This window comes from Oncorhynchus keta, chromosome 21 (genome assembly GCF_023373465.1).
Source record: "Oncorhynchus keta strain PuntledgeMale-10-30-2019 chromosome 21, Oket_V2, whole genome shotgun sequence".
Lineage (NCBI taxonomy): Eukaryota > Metazoa > Chordata > Actinopteri > Salmoniformes > Salmonidae > Oncorhynchus > Oncorhynchus keta.
In genome coordinates this window covers 57,212,276-57,221,052 of record NC_068441.1, presented here as the reverse complement: position 1 = coordinate 57,221,052, position 8,777 = coordinate 57,212,276, and positions in this window count along the sequence as shown.

Sequence of the window (8,777 nt, the reverse complement as noted above, 5' to 3'; positions counted from 1 at the left end):
TCTATAGTCTATACCCAGTAGTGATCTGCCTCTGTAGTCTATACCCAGTAGTGATCTGCCTCTATAGTCTATACCCAGTCCCTTTACCCAGTAGTGATCTGTCCCTATAGTCTATACCCAGTTCCTTTACCCAGTAGTGATCTGTCCCTATAGTCTATACCCAGTCCCCTTCACCCAGTAGTGATCTGCCTCTATAGTCTATACCCAGTCCCTTTAATATATGCCATTTAGCAGACGCTTTTATCCAAAGCGACTTACAGTCATGTGTGCATACATTCTACGTATGGGTGGTCCCGGGGATCGAACCCACTACCCTGGCGTTATAAGCGCCATGCTCTACCAACTGAGCTACAGAAGGACCATACCCAGTAGTGATCTGTCCCTATAGTCTATACCCAGTCCCTTTACCCAGTAGTGATCTGTCCCTATAGTCTATACCCAGTAGTGATCTGCCTCTATAGTCTATACCCAGTCCCTTTACCCAGTAGTGACCTGTCCCTATAGTCTATACCAGGGGTGTCAAAGTCAAATGGACGGAGGGCCAAATAAAAAATTTAGCTACAAGCCGAGGGCCGGACTGTTCGAATGTTCATTGAAAAATTTTTAAATGACGCATATAGTCTAGTGAACCTAATTGAACCTACTGAAAACCTAACAAATATATTCCAATATGATCAGATAAATAAAGCAATATTTTCTTATGGCTCTGTCAGTAATCTTTAATTTTCAACAGACACAAAAGACAAATTTCCTTTATATAAAAATCCCCATAACATGAACATTAAATGAAAGAAACCGGTATTCAAGGCACCATCAGTAGCCTATATTTTCTATTTTAGCAAATGTGGGCTAAATTTACTTCAAAGAAAAAAACAATAATAGCAATTTTCTATCATCCACTCAACTGAAATATTTTTAAAATATAATTGGATTGAAATACAATAAAATAAAGTGCAAAAATCTATTAATCAAAAACAACACTTTGTTTAAGGAGAAGTAACATGCAGTGAAAACAAATATTAAACTTTAACTTTTAAACTTGAACTGAGTAAAAACTCTAAATATGTGATTGCACAGTAATGTTCACTTGTTTGAGGTTGAGGGTGATACTTGGTGGTGTCCCATCTTTTCCACAAGTTCATCAATGTTCGGGGTAAGGCTCTGAGCTGAGGAAATCCTCAGAATTGAGTGGAGGTGTTCAGCAGTAAGTCGACTTCTGTGTGATGTTTTGTTCAAGTTCATCAAAGAAAACAGTTGTTCACACAGGTATGTGCTGCCAAACATAGACAACGTTTGAGCAGCCTGGATGCGCAGCTGGGGCATTGTGTCGGGAGGAAACGGGCGAACTCCGCAGCACCCACTGCCGCATATTTTGCCCTCAGTGCATCATTGCATTGGAGGTCAATCAACTCCATTTGGAGGTTTGGTGGTGAGCTTTCCACGTCAACAGCAAATGGGTTACCGAGCAGTTCCAACCTGCTTTTTGTGCTTCAAAGTCAGCAAATCGGCGTCGAAAGTCAGCGGCAAGCATACCTATTTTATCAGCCAACTGTGCGCTCGGGAACGCACTGGTAGAGAGCTTCTCTTTCATGGTCTGGCAGCTGGGAAAGTGGCTCAAATTTTCTTTCCGCATCTGCGTCTCCCACAGAGTCAGTTTGGTTTTAAATGCCTTCACTGTACTGTACATATCAGAGATGACACGATCCCGACCCTGCAGCTGCAAGTTCATTGCATTCAGATGACTCGTAATGTCACACAGAAAAGCCATTTCACACAGAAACATTTCGTCTCGGAGTTGTGTTGTGTCTTTCCCTTTGCTGTCCAAGAACAGACAAATCTCCTCACGAAGCTCGAAACATCTTTGAAGCACCTTTCCCTGGCTTAGCCATCGCACCTCTGTGTGATAAGGCAAATCACCATGCTCCGTTTCTAACTCCGTCAGAAATGCCTTGAACTGGCGGTGATTCAAACCTTTGGCTCTGATAAAGTTAACTGTGCGCGTGATGATGCTCATTACATGCTCCATTTTCAAGGCTTTACCGCACAACGCTTCCTGGTGTATGATACAATGATAAGCTGTCAGCTCACCTGTCGCGTTTTCCTCTTGCATCTTTTCCCGTATCTTCGCCACCAGTCCGCTCCTGTGTCCACACATCGCAGGTGCTCCGTCGGTTGTCAAACCCACGAGTTTTTCCCAAGGCAGCTCCATCTCATTTACACATCTTGACACCTCTTCATACAAATCATGCCCCGTAGTTGTGCCATGCATAGGACGTAAAGCCAAAAACTCCTCTGTCACGCTTAGGCTGGAGTCCACTCCGCGGATGAAAATTGACAACTGGGCAATGTCAGAAATGTCGGTGCTCTCATCCACAGCCAAGGAATATGCAATGAAATCTTTTCCCTTTTTCACAAGCTGCTCTTTTAGATTGATGGACAACTGGTCTACTCTCTCGGCAATGGTGTTTCTGCTCAGACTCACATTTAAAAAGAGTTGCCTTTTTTCTGGGCAAACTTCGTCACAAACTTTAATCATGCAGTTTTTGATGAAATCCCCCTCCGTAAATGGCCGGGCTGATTTAGCGATCTCTTCTGCCAAAATAAAACTGGCCTTGACAGCAGCCTGGCCTTGTGATTTGGCTTTTTTGAACAGAGCCTGTCGAGATTTGAGGCCTCGTTTTAATTCCTCTGCCTTTTGTAGCCTTTGTTCCATGTCCATATTCTTGTTTTTGTCCGCGTGTTTCGTTTCATAATGTCGTCTCAGATTATACTCTTTCAGTACCGCCACACTTTCTCCACACAGAAGACACACAGGTTTTCCAGCTACCTCCGTGAACAAATACTCCGACTCCCACCTTGTTTGAAACCCCCGGTTCTCAGTGTCCACCTTCCGTTTTGCCATTTTTGATGGGTATCTGAAAGTTAATTTTACTGTGATGCTGACAACTGCTGTGCCAATAAATATTGAAATGAAGCAGCCTACTGCTCGGTGCGTCACCGTTGCATTGTGGGAAATGTAGTATTGGTGCGTGTAAAAGATCTGCGGGCTGCCGGCTTGCTGCGGTCTGCGGGCCGGTTCTAATAATAAATCAAGATCATCCCAGGGGCCGTAAAAAACCTTCTCGCGGGCCGGATGTGGCCCGCGGGCCTTGACTCTGACATATGTGGTCTATACCCAGTAGTGATCTGTCCCTATAGTCTATACCCAGTCCCCTTTACCCAGTAGTGATCTGCCTCTATAGTCTATACCCAGTCCCCATCACACAGTAGTGATCTGCCTCTATAGTCTATACCCAGTCCCTTTTCCCAGTAGTGATCTGTCCCTATAGTCTATACCCAGTAGTGATCTGCCTCTATAGTCTATACCCAGTAGTGATCTGTCCCTATAGTCTATACCCAGTCCCCTTTACCCAGTAGTGATCTGCCTCTATAGTCTATACCCAGTCCCTTTACCCAGTAGTGATCTGTCCCTATAGTCTATACCCAGTCCCTTTACCCAGTAGTGATCTGTCCTTATAGTCTATACCCAGTAGTGATCTGTCCCTATAGTCTATACCCAGTCCCTTTACCCAGTAGTGATCTGTCCCTATAGTCTATACCCAGTAGTGATCTGTCCCTATAGTCTATACCCAGTAGTGATCTGCCTCTATAGTCTATACCCAGTCCCTTTACCCAGTAGTGATCTGCCTCTATAATCTATACCCAGTCCCTTTACCCAGTAGTGATCTGTCCCTATAGTCTATACCCAGTCCCTTTACCCAGTAGTGATCTGCCTCTATAGTCTATACCCAGTCCCCTTTACCCAGTAGTGATCTGTCCCTATAGTCTATACCCAGTCCCTTCACCCAGTAGTGATCTGCCCCTATAGTCTATACCCAGTCCCTTTACCCAGTAGTGATCTGCCCCTATAGTCTATACCCAGTCCCTTTACCCAGTAGTGATCTGCCCCTATAGTCTATACCCAGTCCCTTCACCCAGTAGTGATCTGTCCCTATAGTCTATACCCAGTCCCTTCACTGCCTCTAGTCTAGTGATCTGCCTCTATAGTCTATACCCAGTCCCTTTACCCAGTCCCTTTGTCTACCCAGTAGTGATCTGTCCCTATAGTCTATACCCAGTCCCTTTACCCAGTAGTGATCTGTCCCTATAGTCTATACCCAGTCCCTTCAGTAGATCTGCCTCTATAGTCTATACCCAGTCCCTTTTCCCAGTAGTGATCTGCCTCTATAGTCTATACCCAGTCCCTTTACCCAGTAGTGATCTGTCCCTATAGTCTATACCCAGTCCCTTTACCCAGTAGTGATCTGCCTCTATAGTCTATACCCAGTAGTGATCTGTCTCTATAGTCTATACCCAGTCCCCTTTACCCAGTAGTGATCTGCCTCTATAGTATATACCCAGTAGTGATCTGTCCCTATAGTCTATACTCAGTCCCCATCACCCAGTAGTGATCTGCCTCTATAGTCTATACTCAGTCCCCTTTACCCAGTAGTGATCTGTCTCTATAGTCTATACCCAGTCCCTTTACCCAGTAGTGATCTGCCTCTATAGTCTATACCCAGTAGTGATCTGCCTCTATAGTCTATACCCAGTCCCTTCACCCAGTAGTGATCTGCCTCTATAGTCTATACCCAGTCCCTTTACCCAGTAGTGATCTGCCTCTATAGTCTAACCCAGTCCCTTTACCCAGTAGTGATATGTCCCTATAGTCTATACCCAGTCCCTTTACCCAGTAGTGATCTGCCTCTATAGTCTATACCCAGTAGTGATCTGTCTCTATAGTCTATACCCAGTCCCCTTTACCCAGTAGTGATCTGTCTCTATAGTCTATACCCAGTCCCTTTACCCAGTAGTGATCTGCCTCTATAGTCTATACCCAGTAGTGATCTGCCTCTATAGTCTATACCCAGTCCCTTCACCCAGTAGTGATCTGCCTCTATAGTCTATACCCAGTCCCTTTACCCAGTAGTGATCTGCCTCTATAGTCTAACCCAGTCCCTTTACCCAGTAGTGATATGTCCCTATAGTCTATACCCAGTCCCTTTACCCAGTAGTGATCTGCCTCTATAGTCTATACCCAGTAGTGATCTGTCTCTATAGTCTATACCCAGTCCCCTTTACCCAGTAGTGATCTGTCCCTATAGTCTATACCCAGTCCCCTTTACCCAGTAGTGATCTGCCTCTATAGTCTATACTCAGTCCCCATCACCCAGTAGTGATCTGCCTCTATAGTCTATACCCAGTCCCCTTTACCCAGTAGTGATCTGTCCCTATAGTCTATACCCAGTCCCCTTTACCCAGTAGTGATCTGCCTCTATAGTCTATACTCAGTCCCCATCACCCAGTAGTGATCTGCCTCTATAGTCTATACTCAGTCCCCTTTACCCAGTAGTGATCTGTCTCTATAGTCTATACCCAGTCCCTTTACCCAGTAGTGATCTGCCTCTATAGTCTATACCCAGTAGTGATCTGTCTCTATAGTCTATACCCAGTCCCTTTACCCAGTAGTGATCTGTCTCTATAGTCTATACCCAGTCCCTTTACCCAGTAGTGATCTGCCTCTATAGTCTATACCCAGTCCCCTTCACCCAGTAGTGATCTGTCTCTATAGTCTATACCCAGTCCCTTTACCCAGTAGTGATCTGCCTCTATAGTCTATACCCAGTAGTGATCTGTCTCTATAGTCTATACCCAGTCCCTTTACCCAGTAGTGATCTGTCTCTATAGTCTATACCCAGTCCCTTCACCCAGTAGTGATCTGCCTCTATAGTGTATACCCAGTCCCTTTACCCAGTAGTGATCTGCCTCTATAGTCTATACCCAGTCCCTTTACCCAGTAGTGATCTGTCCCTATAGTCTATACCCAGTCCCCTTTAGCCAGTAGTGATCTGCCTCTATAGTCTATACCCAGTCCCTTTACCCAGTAGTGATCTGCCTCTATAGTCTATACCCAGTCCCCTTTACCCAGTAGTGATCTGCCCCTATAGTCTATACCCAGTAGTGATCTGCCCCTATAGTCTATACCCAGTAGTGATCTGTCCCTATAGTCTATACCCAGTCCCTTTACCCAGTAGTGATCTGCCTCTATAGTCTATACCCAGTAGTGATCTGTCTCTATAGTCTATACCCAGTAGTGATCTGTCTCTATAGTCTATACCCAGTCCCTTTACCCAGTAGTGATCTGCCTCTATAGTCTATACCCAGTAGTGATCTGTCTCTATAGTCTATACCCAGTAGTGATCTGTCTCTATAGTCTATACCCAGTCCCTTTTCCCAGTAGTGATTTGCCTCTATAGTCTATACCCAGTCCCTTTACCCAGTAGTGATCTGCCTCTATAGTCTATACCCAGTAGTGATCTGCCTCTATAGTCTATACCCAGTCCCTTTACCCAGTAGTGATCTGCCTCTGTAGTCTATACCCAGTAGTGATCTGTCTCTATAGTCTATACCCAGTCCCTTTACCCAGTAGTGATCTGTCTCTATAGTCTTCACCCAGTAGTGATCTGCCTCTATAGTCTATACCCAGTAGTGATCTGTCTCTATAGTCTATACCCAGTAGTGATCTGCCTCTATAGTCTATACCCAGTAGTGATCTGCCTCTATAGTCTATACCCAGTAGTGATCTGTCTCTATAGTCTATATCCAGTAGTGATCTGCCTCTATAGTCTATACCCAGTAGTGATCTGTCCCTATAGTCTATACCCAGTCCCTTTACCCAGTAGTGATCTGCCTCTATAGTCTATACCCAGTCCCTTTACCCAGTAGTGATCTGCCTCTATAGTCTATACCCAGTCCCTTTACCCAGTAGTGATCTGCCTCTATAGTCTATACCCAGTAGTGATCTGTCTCTATAGTCTATACCCAGTAGTGATCTGTCTCTATAGTCTATACCCAGTCCCTTTTCCCAGTAGTGATTTGCCTCTATAGTCTATACCCAGTCCCTTTACCCAGTAGTGATCTGCCTCTATAGTCTATACCCAGTAGTGATCTGCCTCTATAGTCTATACCCAGTCCCTTTACCCAGTAGTGATCTGCCTCTGTAGTCTATACCCAGTAGTGATCTGTCTCTATAGTCTATACCCAGTCCCTTTACCCAGTAGTGATCTGTCTCTATAGTCTTCACCCAGTAGTGATCTGCCTCTATAGTCTATACCCAGTAGTGATCTGTCTCTATAGTCTATACCCAGTAGTGATCTGCCTCTATAGTCTATACCCAGTAGTGATCTGTCTCTATAGTCTATACCCAGTAGTGATCTGCCTCTATAGTCTATACCCAGTAGTGATCTGTCCCTATAGTCTATACCCAGTCCCTTTACCCAGTAGTGATCTGCCTCTATAGTCTATACCCAGTCCCTTTACCCAGTAGTGATCTGCCTCTATAGTCTATACCCAGTCCCTTTACCCAGTAGTGATCTGCCTCTATAGTCTATACCCAGTAGTGATCTGTCTCTATAGTCTATACCCAGTAGTGATCTGCCTCTATAGTCTATACCCAGTCCCTTTACCCAGTAGTGATCTGCCTCTATAGTCTATACCCAGTCCCTTTACCCAGTAGTGATCTGCCTCTATAGTCTATACCCAGTCCCTTTACCCAGTAGTGATCTGCCTCTATAGTCTATACCCAGTCCCTTTACCCAGTAGTGATCTGCCTCTATAGTCTATACCCAGTCCCTTTACCCAGTAGTGATCTGCCTCTATAGTCTATACCCAGTAGTGATCTGTCTCTATAGTCTATACCCAGTAGTGATCTGCCTCTATAGTCTATACCCAGTAGTGATCTGTCTCTATAGTCTTCACCCAGTAGTGATCTGTCTCTATAGTCTATACCCAGTAGTGATCTGCCTCTATAGTCTATACCCAGTAGTGATCTGTCTCTGTATCACTACATCTTGGGCATGTATCCAAAGTGTCCCCTTTCCCAGTCTGCCGGCCCACTGACTTCACCATGGCAACACTACACACTAAGGACAGACAGGCACACCTGTTCCACCCCCCCTCGTCACCAAAACCCAGGCCAGGTGCTTGGGGGGAGGTTAACCCCTCTTTGTCTTTGCCCCCCTCTCTCCATGTTTTACTCTCCCTCCTCCTTCATCCCCCTTTTATTTCAATTGAATTCAATTTGTTTAATTGGTATGAATGGAAGCCACCCGATGTTATGAATCAGACCTCCCTCGGCGGGTTAATACTGATGGTGATAAAACAAGCAACCAGTAGCTCTTCTTCTTCTCTCACCCTCTCAATTTTCTCTCCACCCTTCTCTCTCTGCCCCCTCCCCCTCTCTCTCATCCATCCTCCTCTGTTCTCAGGGAAGACTTTAATCCAGTAATCCATGTTAATCCAGACTCAGATTATTGAAGAGGTGAAAGAGCCAAAATTAGCCTCCTGCTAGACGTGAGAGCGTATCGTTGAGGGGGGTGGGGGGTTAAACCATGTTGGGCCACTTCTAATTAACGGCTGTTCATTCCCCCTCCCACCCTTATTTTGACATACCATTGTGAGGAGGGAGGAGGTGGTGATGAGGGCTGAGGAGGGAGGGAGGGGAGTGGAGGGGTGAGAAGAGGGGAGGAGGGGGGTGAGAAGAGGGGAAAGGATGGGTGAGGAGAGGGGAGTGGAGGGGAAAGGAGGTGTGTGTTTGTATATGTCTGTGTGTGGGCTAATTCTAAATTTAACCATCAAAACCACCTCTTCCACCAACACAATTCTCCCTCTTTCCTCTCGTCATCCCCTTTCCTCTCATCCTTATCCCTTGCTTCCTGGAATGGCCTCATCCATCTCTC